Below are 16,725 nucleotides of genomic sequence, written 5' to 3' on the forward strand. Positions count from 1 at the left end.
ATCACAGAAGGGTGATGGCACAGACTTGCAAAGACACAGGGAGTGACTATAGCTTAAAAGTGTCTTCTTTCCCCTTCTTCTTTTTGGTAAAAAAGCAAAATATTGGGACTAGATCCTCAGCTGTGGCAAAGCAAAGTATCTCCATTGCTTTTGTCAGAGTGCAGATTTACACTTTCTGAGGTCATAGCCCATTCTGTTTGTAAAAAAATGTTCTTCCTGAGCAGATTATTCCTTCCTTTTTCTAAACTTGAGTTTAATTCCTAGAAAATCTCTGGCTTGCAGTGCTCTAACTGTTGTAAGTCTTGCTTTACAGGAAAGCAAAGCTAATCAAGTACTGGGTCCACTGGCATGCAGAGCAATATAAAGGAAAATGAGAGTCTTAGGTTCTTACTGCCACAGTAAAACTCCAAAAACAAAATGTGCAGTGGAGTTGAAAAGCTGTTCCATCATTCCCACACCTTCAATTTTTCATGATTGTTTTCACCAGACTGTATGTAGCTTGCAGTTGGAAGGCCATAACTCATAGACATTCTTCTCTTGTCATGGCTTTTTGTACCAACACTCTGAATTCAGTCTGTAAAGGTACATTACTGATTTTTGTAGGTGCTGTGATCCAAAACTAACTCCTTTATATTTTCAGCCCCTCTTTAACTTCTGTAAGAGGGTAACTGTAGACAAGACATAAACTTAGCTGTCCACTGTGTGACATACAGTCATGCCAAGAGCTTAGTGAGCAACTGAACTTTGTCATCAGCTATAGATCAAGGCCACATTTTTTAAATTAGAGTCTTTTTTTTTGGAGTGATTTCTACTAGAAACACCTAAGTTGAATTATTCTTTCCTTCTCCCTAGTAAAAAACTCAAAAGAACATCAAAAGGTCTTCTTGTGATCATCAAAATCATCAGCGAAGTAGGTAACAGTAATTTTTTAGCTTCACAAGGATACATACTTAAATACATCCAGATATGTACCATATATTTTTGATATACTGGAGGGTTTATCAGTTCTCTGCAAACACAGGGAGTAGATTAGTGGTGTCAGTTGCTATTGTTGTTCTGGGTCTCACCATATCTACAAGTTCACCTGACTTTTAATCATGCAGTTTACTTTCTGTTTCTTTCTATGGCTTTAGAGCTCACCCTGGTCCGTTTTCCTGGATGCACATTTTTTCTGTGTAACCAAAACTTTCTTGGAAAGTGTTTGCAAGGAAGGCTCTGTCACTGTGCTCCCTTTAACAGTGTCTCTGAGATCATACTGAGAAAAGCAGAGATCTCAGTGAGTTTTGCTTCCCCATTGTACCATATTCTTCAGGATTTTTAAATTTAGTCCTTCTGCAGAGACTCAAGAAACCTGCAAGTCCTCTTCTCATACTGGAATGTTTTCTTGTTCACCTCTCCCTGAGCTTAGAGGTTGAGTAATGTCATGGCAGAAAGCAAACGGATAAGCAATCGACTTTTAAAAATGTCTATCTTTCTCGGGAATGCAAATTTTTTCCTTGTAATATCTGACAGAGTAACACAAGTAACTTGCCATGGCAACTAGCTTATGGAACAGAAAAAAAAATATATCATTACAAGGTGCTTTGTTATTATAACAGGGAAAGAAGCTGAGACCTTATCAGTTTTGTTCACTTGCGTGTCATGCATCATCTAGGTAGCAGAACCTGTCAGTAGAAGTTTGTGCTCGATTCATTGCAACTCATCTGCCTTGTGGGCCTATCTGATACTTGGATCAAAGCTGAAGTGCAGTCAGAAGGAAAGAAGGAAGTGTTCAGAAGAATTGAAACAAGACTAGCTTCTCAGAAACACAAAGGCAAATCCATTTCCTCAGCAAGCTGATGCAACTCTGAAGATGCCAGTAAGGGATGAACTAATTCTGAAATTAATTTGGCTTGCATTCTCTGACAGTCTCCATTATTTTACTGTCCTCCTTTTTTTTTTTTTTTTTTTTTTTTTTTTTTAAGTGAATTAAGTCTGCAGATCTGTAAGTATTTTGGATTTACCTGTGACAAACAATGGAACAGGCTTGCAAAGTCTGTCCTCAAACCAAATTCTCTTTACAGGGATGCTTCTGGGAAGGACAGACTCATTGCCACTCAGCTTGCTTGGATTAATGAGCAAATTTAGAAATGGCAAAGAGAATCAGCTGAGGGCAGGGAGGGGAAACCCTCTGAGTTACCACTTTGGGAGGAAATAAAAACTGAGTTTTGTTAGCTCAGAGGAGGACAATTTTGAAAACTGTGGTTTGTGCACAGAGGTCAGTGGAACAACCCTGTGCTGAGGATAGGCTCATTTGTAGATCTGGAGTGGGTCTAGGGTATGCTTTACTCTGGAGCTGGAAAGGATATCTTCTGTGGGACAGATTTGAAAACTGAAGGAAAAGCTGAAAGCTTCTTAATCCCTTGAGTACTGATTTAAGCCACAAGTAACACAGCTTGGTGTGATGGACTGAAGTGTAGGCTCCCCTTTCTATTTTAAAAACACTCCCACTTAAAATTTATGCTGTTCATGCACTAGTACTAATGCTTGAGAGACAGTGGCCAGCTTTCTGATCTGCCTGAGGCCTAGCTGAATTCACAGGTAAAATTCTCATGACTCATGGATAATTCTCTTCTATCTTTCTGGTGAGGTTGTAGAGAAAATACTGCTACATTACAAACCCTGACAATAACATGACTTGGAAATAAGCCTTTGAAAGCAAACTCTTAACATATCAGATAAATCTATGTGAGATGCAAAACTAGAGTTCATTCTTGACAATGAATTCTTATACTGTGAGCGACTGACTATAAAAAGACTTGGGAAAAATCTGAGTTTTCTGCAACACAAAGAAACCATGAGATACGTGAAAGTCATCTCAAAGGAACCATGCTAAAACTGTTCAACACTATAATTTAACACAGTCTCCTAGAGACTGGGAAAAGTCAGCAGGCTTATTCTTACTGCAGGTTGTATCAAGAGAAATATAGCCACAAGAGACATTACAAGTGTTAAATGCTGTAAATGTGTACTGGCATCCCAAAGGCCTGGGAATCTTAGAGATACATAAGACTTGGAAGGAGCAGCCCAACTGCTAAAAAAAAACAGTCAGTCCTGGCTGCAAAGGGTTTTTAAGACTGACACTGAACTGGAAAGATCTCCTGGAACGATCAATTAACAAAAGAAAACACTGAATTAATTAATCAGTCCTCAATAAATCAACAAAACTTCCTCTATATCATCTTCAAAGACATGACATTGCTTCAGATGATCCAAGCAGTAAATGGGACCACTTTGTTTTTAATCCTGACATTAATATTGGATTAAATTCTACTAAATAAGAGTGCTCAGGCTTCCTTCAACCAAACCATTTGAAATGTTGCAGAAGATTCACGGTGGGCAGAGCAAAGTTATCACTTCTGGAGAGTTATCTGATCCAGGACAAGATCTTTCTTATGATGGATTTCCTTTTTGAAATAAGCAAGGCAGCATCTTGCCAGGTGCCTGGCCTTTGCTCCACTAAAACTGGAGAGAGAAAAGATTCCTGTCAACTGGAATAATTTTTGCTAACAGTTGGATTTGGTCAATTTTGAGCTGAGAATAGAAACTTGCAGAGACGATGCTCTGGAATCACAGAAATGAAAGGCTTTGTAATCAGAGCTTGGAAGTGGAAGGAGATTCATGTTCCATAGTTTAAAAATACAGACAGCTGCTGATTCCTTTTTTTGCTATTAAAAACCCCACAACCCAAACACACACACACACAAAAGACATATTTCAAAGACTGGTCATTTCCCAGTCAGCTTCCTTGTAGAGACACTGTGGGAATGAACAACTATCATATCTCCCTAGTTGTGGTATGCAGTAGTTGGTAACACGAGGCCCTTCCCTGAGTGGATGATGGGATGGTTGGCCTTCAGATTTTGCTGTGTGGGGTGAGCAGGGGGGAAAGATGAGATAGGGGTTTGATCTCTGGGTATTTACAAGCAGTGTGGCTTTCTACAACTGCCTGCTGGTTCCAGTCTGATCTGAAGCCCACTGCCCTCTGCAGTGTCCCTTTTGTTCCTGTGGGTGTTTGCTTAAGCCCCCAACAAATGGTCTTTTTGGCTATTCGTGCTTTTTCCAGGGAGTTATAGCTGATCATGTGGTGAGTCTGGAGCCTGAGTTACTTAGAAATGACACTGATTCTTTCATTAAATGACCCCACCTCATCAAAAGTTGCCTGGATTGGTGAGGTCCTCTGTCTACTTCCACTCTCTGCTGAGACTGCCAGCATAGATCAGCAAGGGTCAACTACAGTAGGAGGCCTGGTAATGCAGAAATCTGCAAGTTGGGAGCCACACTGATTTTCCTGGCAGTGGCTTGCTGGCGTGTGTACAGGAGCTTTTGTTAGCTGTCAGCCTGAACGGAATGTCAATCATTCCCTTGGAGCCTGATCTTCAGATCACTGCACTCTGAGAGAGGGCTTTTGCCTTTGTCTTCATACAGCAATAACTCAGGTCTTTGGAAGCTGGAAGCCTTATTTTTTGTTAAGAAGCCCTTGTGATATTTAGTCCCCATGTGATTTTCAAACTCTACAGAAAAGTTTGAACCCTTTGCAACTGATATGCTACCAGGTTTTTTTATGGGACGGTTTGGATCACTTACCGTGCTCTGGGTCATCTGTCACTTTTACTGGCAGGAGCTAGATTTCCAGAGTGGAAGCGGGATGAGTTGCTAAGGGATGTCTTGTGCTCTATATCATTTCTGCATTCACTGATGTGCAACAGATTTATCTGTGTAGTTCAACAGATTTATCTGTGTAGTTCAAGGCCTCTCCTTACCAGATGAGTTTGTACTGAAATCTCAGACTATTCCACATGTTCTCCTGGAGAAAACACTAAGATTATTGGTATTTTTAAAAAAATAGTCTTCTTCTTTTTCTTCTTCAGCTAAGGCTGATTTTCTTCCCTTCAGCATCAAAGAATAATTGCTAACTATATCTCTTTCTTGCAGAAATTTCAAAGCAGCATTGCACAGCATGATTCAGGCATGCACACATGGTAGAACTAGATAGAATTAAAGACATTTGTGTTTATCCAGTTGAACTACTGGTTCCTTTTCCTTTGACTGTTTTTTAATATATTGGCCACACATTGTCTCTAACCCTGCCATGCAGCCCTCCTTCTCATCATCATGCTCAAGCTGCTGAGACTTTTCTTCTCTTCTGTTAAGCCCCTCACTGAATTCTGGTTTTCCTTCTACTGTTAGGAGATGCCCTGAGCGTTGGTTGCTCTCTATGCAAGCAAGTAAAGCTGATGTGAAGCAGAAATAAAATAAAATAAAATAAAATAAAATAAAATAAAATAAAATAAAATAAAACAAAACAAAATAAAATAACCCTGTAGACTGGAGAGGAGGATAGAATCCAGCCTTCCCAGCATCTCTGCTTCTTAGTGCTCTTGACACTCCAGTGTATGCTCCATTCCTACCCATGCTTAGAAAAGGTTGCTTATCTGGTCCCTTTCCATTACAGACAGCTGTTTTCCTCTGTGGCAGCCTCTTCCTGATGCTCTTGTGCAGTGTTTCCAGCTCTCCCTTCATCCCTTTCTGTGATTACATCAAATACATGCTGCTGCAGTAACTAAGTCCATAGGTGACCTCAGCCTTGAGTTTATTTATAGCAAAGGTAGACGCTGTCCTTCAGTGCAGCTGCTCGTTGTCAGAGCTAAAGATCCGGAGTTATAGAGCTCCTTGGGAGCTTATGGTGGTAGTAGTATTCCCACATCAAGTGAGATCCAGGTTGGATACTGGAAGGTTTCCTTGGCAGTTAGACTGCTCTTGTGTCACTGTCCTATCTCGGCTGTCCTGAGAGAGCCCTCGTAAAGGTGAGGGCATAGTCCTCCCATACTAATGCCTTCAAGAGCAGCACAGGGCTAGAAATCATCCCTTCAGTCAGAGATGTGGCGTAGTTGACCTCTCCAGGGTATTTCCATGCCTATTTCACACAGATTCTCTTCTTGCTGGCAATTACCCCTTTCCTTATTACAGAACTTTCTCACACTGAAGCCATAAAATTAACCACAGCATCTTGGGGTTTTTGTCTGCAGTTGGGTCATCCCCTTTCTTCTGCTGCTTCTCCATCAGGGAAGGTGAAAAGCAGAAGAGGACCTGCAGTTACTTGCATCTTGCCAGGCTGGTGCAGGTCCATTGCATGTTTCTAGGTAACTTTTCAGGCAGATGTTCATGAGCTCAGCAGTGGTATGACTCTGTCTCTGTGCGTGTGTGTGCACACAAAACAACCAGATACTCTCTGGGGGCTTTCAAGGGGCCAATGCTAAACATTTCAGAAGTCAGATCCTCCTGCAACATTCCTAAGCTGAGATGCCCAAAGCAACATATTGCAAATTTCTCTGGTTTCCGACTCATAACTTTGTGTTTCCCACCATCAGTCAGCAGACTGTTGAGGAAATTCTGAGGTTAACATATGAAAACACTGATCACAAATGTTACATGAATCCAAGTGATTGATGGAATCTCAGCCATTGACTATCATAGCTTGTGTTAATCTACAGATGTTGCATTAACTCTGAGTGATTTCCCAGTTCTCATTAGCAATTTGCTTTGATAGGGGTAGAAGGTGTTAGCTGTATTTTCCCTTCAGTGAGCCATTTAATCACTGGAGCTTATGGCAGTGGGATTTGGGCGTCTTACGTGATCACAAAGTGAATTAAGAGTAGAACAATACCCTCCCTCTGGCTTGTCTGGGACAGTGCACAGGGGAGGGAATGGGTTTAGAGCTGCTCTGTTTCCCCATTTAACTGGCACTGGTGTGCTCCAGTGAGGACTAAGCAGGAAGCTGCTGCCTCCTTAGTCAAGATCTTCCTGGTTTTCAGGAGCACACTCAGACCGGCTCTCCTGCAGATCAGCACATGCCAGTGAACTTGTTGTAGCATGTTTAGCTGCACGTTCCTGTTGGCTTACTGAGATCTGATCCAGAGCTTACTGCAGATACAGGGAAGATTCATGGACTTCTTCTGTGGCATTTGGTCTACTCTGTGGAGACGAAAATACAACTGTGATAGATACATGGGTGAGTGAACCCTACATTACCACCACATTTCACTCTGAGGAGTGGCAAAAGGGATTCTGCAGCCCAACCTTGTGCATCCCAGAGCAGTAAAAGCAACATGAATCTTACTTAATAAGTAATTCAAAAGCACTTTCTGGTTTGTGAATCATCTGCATCGCAGAGTTTCTGAGGCTCTTGGGTAATGAGACAAGAACACTGCAGCTTCTGTAGTAATTTCTACCTGCCCACTGGGCTGCCAGCCTGCTCTGGTCCTAATTTTGAGCTATTCTTTTAAAACGCTCTGTGCCACTAAGCAGTTCTCATCCAGAGATCTCAGACATGAAGTAATCCTCCCGGCTTTTCTATAAAAAAAAGCCAATTACCATTAAACCTGTTTTACAGGTGGGTAGGCTGAGCTCCAGTCTGCCTGAGATCACAAAGTGTTATTTAGGGCCAAACTGCCTGGGTTGACACATTGCTGCAGCAGGATTGACCGCTTTTCTTAGAGGAAAAGAGTGTCCAGGCAGAGGGAGGGCTGGCCTCTGTTTATGTACATGCTTTGCACATGACTTTGAAGCACATAAACCTCAGTGGCTGCGTGGCTGGAATCCAGGTGTCCCTCGGATGAAGATGCAGGTGTAGGGTAAACTAAAACGCCGTGCTCTGCTCTTTGTGCTGAGCCATCCGGCAAGTGGGAATGCACAACTCCGCCTGATTGCTTCTGCCTGAGTCACCTCCTTCAGCACTTGCCATTGCCTAGCATGTTAGCATGCTGCCTGCTGGATAATAAATGACTTCATCTGCTGCAGCAGTGAGGATACTATTAAAAATTAACCCTGGGAAATGGTCCTGCATATTTGTTTCAGTCAGACCCAGACAACGGGGAAGAGGAGAGGAATGCTGTTAAAATGGGATTTGCAGAAAAGGCAAGTGGTGAGTTTTTAGTAATAGGGATGGTTCAGGCTTCAGTTTAATCACTGCAGTTGTTGGCAATCAATGATCAAAATTCAGAGGGCTTAAGGCACTTGATAAAGTTAAAAGCAGTGCAGTTAGAAAAGACTCAATAGGCATATTGTAGAGGAGGTCGAAGAATGGGATGAATGGGGATTACTGTGCTGACATGTAATTTATGACCCATTTGCAGAAATAAATGAATTTATCACGTGGATGTTATTACCACTGGTAAAAAATGATGCCTGTAGATGAAACACTCTCCAGTTTTGGTACATGCATTGCACACTTTTCTCATAGTATCACACTTAGAACCTCACCATACCTATGGCAGCATGCAGAGTATATTTACAGAAGTGAAGGATTTGTATTAAATATCTCAGGAAACAGAGCAACTGACAGACAGATATTTCATTTTCTTGGCTTCTCTTGCCTCCAGCACCCACACAGTATCCATCAAATTGTCTGGAGTCAAATCCTCACAGGCTGCATTTGAAGCTTGGGCAAGGAGCCAGCCTGGTTTAGAGAGCAAAGTCCTGTCTGTCCGCACGCACTTACCACTGTCTGTGTGCTGCAGTCTGGAGCAGGGGAGCTCAGCCTTATGCTCAACAAAAAATACCCCTTTAACTCCCTTTGTATTGTTCCAAGAAAGGGATTTGGTCTGAAGCCTGCAGGCGCATGTATTAATGATTCCATTGTTGACACAAAAATTGCACCTTGTCCTGAGACGTCATTCAGCTGGCTCTGCTACAGCAGCAAGCAGCACGTCCCATCCGGAACCCATCCTCGGGGATGTCCCAGCTCCTTGAGCTGCTCTGTCCGTGGATGGGTGGTACCTATAGATGATCTGGATGGCAACACAGGCTGTAATGCCAGGTGCACTGACTGTGCAAGCAGCTCTCTGGCTGGCATGCTTTTTTCCAGAAGCATATTGTGGCTGCTGATTTCACAAATGTACTGTGATATGACAGCACCTATCCAAGGGCCAAGCTGAGGTCTGCATGTTTGTCCTGAGTCACCTGCTCATCTCCATGTGGCAGATATATTTTAAAATGTTGGGCTTAAGCAACATTTCCTGCTGCAGCACGAAAAACGATATAAAGTTCCTTCATAAACAGTGTTACAAATTTGCTGGATGAAAAGTACTCAGATATTGCTGTGTCCAAATTGCAGACAATTCCTACTCTAAGATCTTTCCTTACCTGTGGTATTTACAGAACCATGGTAGAAATATTCCTCAGGCTAATTCCTGCATTTTATTTATTGTCTCTTTTCTCTCTCCATCCAGACAGAGCTTTGTCATTAGCCCCTCGTACCTATGTACAGCTCTTGCTGCAGCCAGGCATGCTGCTGGATTTTATTTTAATGATTACTGACCAGGAGTTATCACAACCGTTGTCACCAACACAAAACCAATTTATAAACATGGTCTTTGTGGAGGTTTTGGAAAGCCCAATAGCTTAGAGTTAGTTTGGCACCTCTTTGCAGAGTAGATGGTGCATGTTGAAATCACTTCCTTTAACTTCAATAGATTTGAGATCACACCCATGGTGGGGTTATTTATTTCCCTCCCCTTCACTCCCACACCCTCCAGGTCTCTGTATTTCACTCTCCAGGTTGCCAAGGCCTCTGTGTGTTGCTCATGTGCTGTGAGGTGAATATCTCAAAGAAGAAAGAAGTGACCTGTGCAAACATTTGTAGGCATACGTCCAGCCACCCAATTCTCTAGAAAAGGAAATTTTTTTGTGATCTATGCCTGGAAAATCTGCTTCCACAAACAAACCAGGAGTTAACCAGTAAACAATGAACATGCAGTTGCGTCCTAGACACTTCTGTTTCCCCTGGCTTTTAAGAAGAATGAGAAGGAAATGTATTTTTAACACCAGTTCAACTTGTAACTTGATCTGCTACTGCAGGGAGGAATCAATTGATAACTTAGATATTAGCCAGCTGCCAGTGTTTGGTGCACAAGTTTACTTGGAATGGTCTGTGCTGGTACATCCACAACATAGGATGGGAAGTGACCATTGTAGGGCAGGACAGGGGAAGCTTGTGTGTGTTCCAAGGAAGACAGGTTCTGCCAGTGGTTATGTGTTGGGAGGGATACACATTTCACTTTGTCAAAAGTCCATCTCCATTTCTAACAGTGGGAAAGTCTAGGAATGGACAGTCTTTGCTCAGACTGTGAAGGAAGTGAATGAAGGTGAGTCACAGTACTACAGGAGGTTTGTGGCTCCTACAGATAACAGTAGTTTGTGAACATGGGAGGATTCCCATTCTGAATTTCTGTCCTCTTCTGAAGGGATTTGCTCAGCTGTATGCCCACCACCCAGCCCAGGCACTAAGAGTTTCTGTTCAACCTATATAAGGGTTAACCCAGGGTCTCTCCTAAGTTGTGTCAAGAAAAGAGGATGGAGTGTTTAGCCAAAAGTGCAGGCATTCAGGCCAAAGAGCAGCGATAAAGTGCAGGTTTTCATGGCCAAAGAGCTGGCCTACAAACACGACTGGAGTCCCCTGTAGAAGACAACATGCCATATTCACTCCATGTACTGTCACCAGACAGTGGGGCTGCTGACAGATCCAGCCTTGAAAACTGTTTAGCAAGGCTTTTGAGGTTGGTGTGAGATTTGGACTGGGATATGTTTTATGGTTTTCAGTACTTGGAAGCACTACCTGAGGCATCTGTCTGGGTCTCAGCCAGCATGCTGAGCTAGGTAATGAAGCTGAATTTTTACTGAAACTTCTAGACAGTGCATAAAACATACAGAAGCACACCAACAATAGATCTTTTCTCATCACTAATCTAACTTAGCTGCTGGAATGTAAGTACACAGTCCTTTTTCTAAGCACACATTATGCAGAATCGGAGCCAAGGCTGTAAAGAGAGTGCCTGGAAATCAGGTCTCTCGTGTTATTTTGGGGACAGGGAAACATTCTTCATTCTCTGTGAGGATGAGATTCCTTCTAGTAGTCTAGAGGAAGTTACACATGGCAATGACCCAAATATAGATGAATCCCAAGGCTTTCCAAAGAGGCTATCCATGGAAAAGGCAACCTGAGCTGCTTAAATTCTAGAAAAAATCCCAGTATGGTGTGGTGGTGTGTTGCATCACTTTTCTTTCCTCTATAGTATTTGCTGAACTCGACTCCAGGCTCCCTGCAGCAGAAGCAGTTGTGTAGACTCAAGGGTTCCTTTGACAGAAACAGAGAGAGAACCATTTTGAGCAGAGGGAACCATTTTTGCTTTTGCTCAGTTCATTCACTGATGCTGAGCCAGAAGGAAGCACAAATCATCTCGTGGACTGGTGAGCTGAAACAACCTTGGGGATGGGCAAGGCACTTGAGGCAAAAGGAGGACTTTGGCTCTCAGCATGTTAGGACAGGGAGTCATGTCTGCCAGGCTACAGGTGCTGGCCCTAGGATTATATGGGCTAGCACAGGGATACACAGAGTATGCAGTGTTTGTTCCAGTCTGCAGAACTGCCTGACCCCATTTATCCACCTGTTGATCTCCTCCCTCCACATCTGCAGACTGCACTCCAGCCACCTTATTTCCTACCCTGCAGGACAGGGATTTGCTGAGGACTTTTGCCAGAGCTGTTGTCTGTATTGTGGCTCACAGTGGTGCTGTTGCTGTGATGGCTGAAAGCCTCAGTGTACACGAGTTGCATTCAGAGTAAGCTTTGAACTGTGCAAAGTGCATGCAAACTAGTGGTGTAATGGCATGCAAACTGGTGCTTTGACCTGATTTAATTTTTTTAAAGCCCAAATTTCTCCACTGCTTTACATCATGTGTTGTCACACTGATGAGAAATAAAAATAGCAATTCCTTTCTGATTTGGTAACATTTTATGGTGGCTTTGCATTGGCACAAAAAGCAAGTACACATTGAAAAGCTGCTGTTTCGCCTGTCTGAAGACAACTAGATAAATTTCACAGCTAAATCCTGCTTGGAAAAACAAACCTAAAAAGCTCAGTGTGGCCACAGGTTCCTTTACACTGCAGCAAGCAATGAGAAGGAACAAATGTTGCTCCTGAAAAACCATGGAGAAAGAGTCACTGAATGTAACTCCTTTCCAACATTGATTCATTTTCCCCTTAGTTTAATGTTAAAAACAAAGTTGTAACTCAATCATTGACCATGGAATTCATCCCAGAAGAAATGCGAGGACCACCAACAATGTGGTCCAGGTGTGGATTATAAATATCATCAGGAAGAGACATTCTGTGTCCCTGGGGCATTAATCCTGCAGACAGTGCTCTTCCTTTTATATTTTGATTTTAAGCCTGCCATTTTTAAGGCTTCTCAGCAAGACTTTCTCTTGCAGAGGATTCCTACCACAACAAGCACGGTGATACATCTAAACTGAATGAAGCCCTATAGCAGTACTACAGTTGTAACAACATTGGGGTTTGTACATACTAATTCCGTGGTAAAAATTACCATCTGGCAGCTGCAGAGAAGCTTTGGACTTGTCCCATACCGTGGGACAGGATACCATACACTGGAAAAGCATATGTATGCAGACAGCATCCCTGAGCTTTCCAAAACCAGCAAATAGTTTGACCCAAAAGAAACTGAGACAGGTAGAGGGCCTTGAACAAAGGCACAAAACAATAATAATTTATACGCAGGCATTTCAAGTTACCATCAATTCATCTTGAGACAAGGAATTATATAAACAAGGGAGTATAAGCATACTTTTCTGGCTCTCAGTATTTTTTTCAGATAAGAAGCTTTTGTTTCCTTTTTCCTGTAAAAAATGTAATGGGAGAAAAATATTACATTTACTAATTTATTTATTTACAACTTTTCATTATAATTAAGGCAGAAATAGGAAATAAGCCCTTCTGGAATTAGGCAGCCCTGGCTCAGTGGCTCAAATATTAATATAGTGCCCTGTCTCACCTTTGCTACCCTGTCTTTCATCCCAATCAATCATCTTGACTGCACAGTAATGCAAATACTTCTGAGTAGAATCTCTTGGTCATGAACCAGAATCCGCTTTTCTAAAGCAGTAGTACAAAGGAAGGAAAGATCCCTCTGGTGTGGCATCTGCACTGGGTATTGCTTGAAAGTAAGTGGGATTCTGCCAGAGTTCTTCACTCCCAGCAGAGCTGAGTCAGGGTCTAAGCTAAAGAGATATCTCAACACAGTTGAAGCCTGTCTTAAGCTTTACTTTTCCCTAAGAGACTCTACACCATGACAAGGTACCATTCGCTGGTTTTATTGCCTTCTAGAACCCCAAAAATTTACCAAGCCAAGGAGGGTGTTCACTTTCCTTGAGCGAGCATGCAGCAGGGAGAGGAGACAGGTTCTGTCACTCAGCACTGGCTCAAGACCTCGGAAGTGCCTGGTCACCTTCAAAGGCCACACATAGTTTCTGTGTGACTTTGGTGACATCAGTACTGTGGTTCACTTGTTTACAGAAGCAAGGGCAACATAAAGCTATAAATGCCAGTCTTTCAGTGTGAGTTAAAATACTCTATATAAACTGTTATCAAAAGTTTTTCCAGGTCTAGTTCAGTTTGAAAAGATACAGTTTTGTACAAAATGCCAAATGTTTCCTGATGAAGCTTTCCTTTCTTGCAGTTTATGAATTCACATAAGCCTGTGAAAAGGAGCAAAAACAAATGCCTAGATTCGTTGAATCAGAGAAGATGTTTTATTAACTGAATTCTCTCATTGCCCTTTCTTTTCATGCCAGGTGCAGTGACAGAAAAATAACTTCAATTCACAGACTCCTGTCATCCTCCGGATCTTTGGATCAGTTGTTTTTCCCTCTCAGCCTCATTAATTGCTTCTGAGGATGAACTTCGAAACACCTGCTGTGGTCGAAACTGTTCTTACGTCATCTCCTGAACACAGTGACTTCAATCACATGAAATCATGATGTTAATGCCACAGTCGAGACTTCAAAGCTGTTTCTACAGACCTGAGATGATTTTTTTTTTTGAAAATGCTACAGTAGCTGCTAGTTCTTAACCAATAGAAGAATTACCAAAGTTGTCAGTGTTCTGCTTATCATGCAATACAAGAAGATGGGAAAATTTTCTAGCAGAACCACAGTCTGGATGGGGGTGGCAGTACCGTAGGATGAGTTCTCCACTTAATCTCAGATTAGTTTTGATTTTTGTCTTTTTTGTATAAAATGGAGATGAACATCCTTGTTCTGTATTACCTACTTGAACCAGACGACCTTTAAAAGGTCCCTTCCAACTCAAACTATTCTATGATTCTATGAAATTGATAGTTGTGCTATCAATTTCTAGAAATTGATAAGAAAAGAGAAGAGGGATTCTCACAAAAAAAAAAAGGTGATTACGGGGCTTACTAATGAGGGTAAGAGATCAGGCTGCAAGGGGAACTATCTTCAGAGACACACTTTCAATAATCTTTCAGAAAGGAGGAGACACTGATACATATCTAACTGCCTCTGATGGGTTATGTGCAATAGCAGAAAACTTTCCTCTGACCAGAAAGTCCCCTCTGGTTCTGTGTTTCTGAGTTGTAGGACAATGAAATTCTTAAATGTTAATTATGCAAGTAGCAACAGTGATTATCTATTGATCAATAATATTAGACTGGATTGATTTGATGTTTCTTGTGACTGAATAAAACCAGAATAACAGAGAAATCTCTTAACGTAAAATAAGACCTCCAAAGGAAAAACATGTTTATCTGGGCTTGGCTTTCAGAGGAGGTTTCACCCAATTCCTGTTCATTTGGGTAGCACCAATGGAATTAATCCAGAGTAATGCATTTTGTGGAGTTGCTGTAAAGGTGAGATCAGAATCAGGTCCACTGTCTCCAGGGAGGTCCAAGGTATGCTAATTGTCAATATTAAGATTGTAAAACTTTCTTGGATAAACTGAAACATAACTTTTCTTTCCTACAAAGCTTCATGAATGTACAACATGGTTCCTGGATAGAGATCACATCAGCTCTACAGTTATTAATTTACGGATTTCTCACTGACCTTAGCTCAGCTCTGGGAACAGTGCCAGCACAATTACAGTAACTCTGAATAAAGAGACATAAAGCTTCTGTATCTACCCTGAAATCGTGCCAGAATTTTCTCTTCCTCAGTGATGGAAAGATGCGGGGTTTTTTCAATTGGTTTCAAATAGTTCAGACTGCCTTGGCCATAAGTAGATTATTTCCAGTAAAACAAGGAAAAGAAGAAGACTACCATGCAGATGTGTGCATACACTATACATGTATACTCCACAGATAATCTTTGGGAAATATGTCCCAAGAAGCTATATGTTGGAAAATTGAGTCAAGGTGATTTGAGCTAGTTACCTGGGGGGAAAAAAAAAAATGGCAGAATTGGGAATGAAATTCCAGGGACAGATGCTCGATTCAGTATTGTTTTCACTGAATCACACTACCTTCCTGGAGCACGTCAAGGCCCACTGCCTTCCTTCCTGTGAAGATGGGCAGCTGGATTGCAATGACACCAGGTGGAGCGGAGTGTGCTCATCACCTTGGAAAACCAGGCCCCTGGTGATTGTCTCTGGTGTTAATTGACCGTCAGACCCTGCAAGAGGGGAGTCAACACATTTCCTGACCCATGGTCTAAGTGTTTTCCAAACCCTGGAGTAAATTGACTGTAGTTATAGAGGAAATGCTGATGCAATCCACCAGCAGCTGCTGCTCTCCCACATCCTCACAAAGAAGTATGAGAGAGTGAGTTGCATACAAGTACTGCAAAACCCCAGCCTCTTGTGCATGGCAGGCAGGACTCTGTGCCTTTCCTCCAGACCTCTTGCCTTCCTGCCTCCAAGAGTAGCATTGCTAAGGGCTGCTCCCAAGAAAACACTGGAGACCCTCCTGAATGTAAGCCCCTGAAAAAGCAGGCTTTTCTTATGGGGCCACTGAGCACACAATCACATCTCCCTAGGTGCCTGATTTACAAACCCTATATTGAAATGTGTAGATATCTCCTAAGTGTCAGTGGAAATGGTAAGAACTGCACTAGAGTTGCACTGTTGCACTGATGATGGGGGTTTTTTTCTTTGTTTGTTTGGGATTTTTTGTTTGTTTGTTTGTTTGTTTGTTGTTTTTGGTTTGTGTTTGGGGGGGTTGTTTGGAAATTTTTTGTTGTTGTTTTTGGTTTTTGGGGTTTTATTAAAATGCAAAATCATTTGATGAAACCAGCCTTGTTATCTGCCACAAGCTGCACTTTTTAGCCTTTAACACACTGCAGGCGTGTGAGATCACCTTTGTGCACGATGATGTCATTAGTTTTTCATCGTCCGGCAAAGGTTTTGAATGTTGTGTGGAACAGAGATGTCCCCAACCCTTCCTTCAGTGCTGTGATCCCCTGTCACCCAAATCCCACACAGGGTCCTGCTGCCTTTCCCGTCCCGTTCCCATCCTCAATTCCGTGCCCATCCCTGCTCCCCCTGTGTCGCTCCCGCTGTTTGCATTGCCACTTTCCCCACTGCAAGGGCGCTCCGCTGCGATTCCCAGCCCCGAACCCCTCCCGGCTCGGGCGGGGCGGTGGATGGATGGGCGGGCCGGGGCGGTGGATGGGCCGGTGGATGGATGGGCGGGCCGGGGCGGTGGATGGGCCGGTGGATGGATGGGCGGGCCGGGGCGGTGGATGGGCCGGTGGATGGATGGGCGGGCCGGGGCGGTGGATGGGCCGGTGGATGGATGGGCGGGCCGGGGCGGTGGATGGGCCGGTGGATGGATGGATGGGCGGGCCGGGGCCGCCCCAGTGCCGGGGCCGCGG

The 16,725-nt window shown here is 42.9% G+C and overlaps 1 long non-coding RNA gene across 1 annotated transcript; it reads left to right on the top strand.

The window, feature by feature from the left end:
- Nucleotides 1–7,866: 7,866 nt before the first annotated feature.
- On the top strand, nucleotides 7,867–14,619 carry LOC310910337. Its single transcript, XR_014590281.1, has 2 exons — nucleotides 7,867–7,963; nucleotides 13,690–14,619. It is a non-coding gene; the product is annotated as an uncharacterized lncRNA (long non-coding RNA).
- Nucleotides 14,620–16,725: the final 2,106 nt, after the last annotated feature.

This window comes from Zosterops lateralis (assembly GCF_965231275.1).
Source record: "Zosterops lateralis genome assembly, chromosome: 6".
In the NCBI taxonomy this organism is placed as follows: Eukaryota; Metazoa; Chordata; class Aves; order Passeriformes; family Zosteropidae; genus Zosterops; species Zosterops lateralis.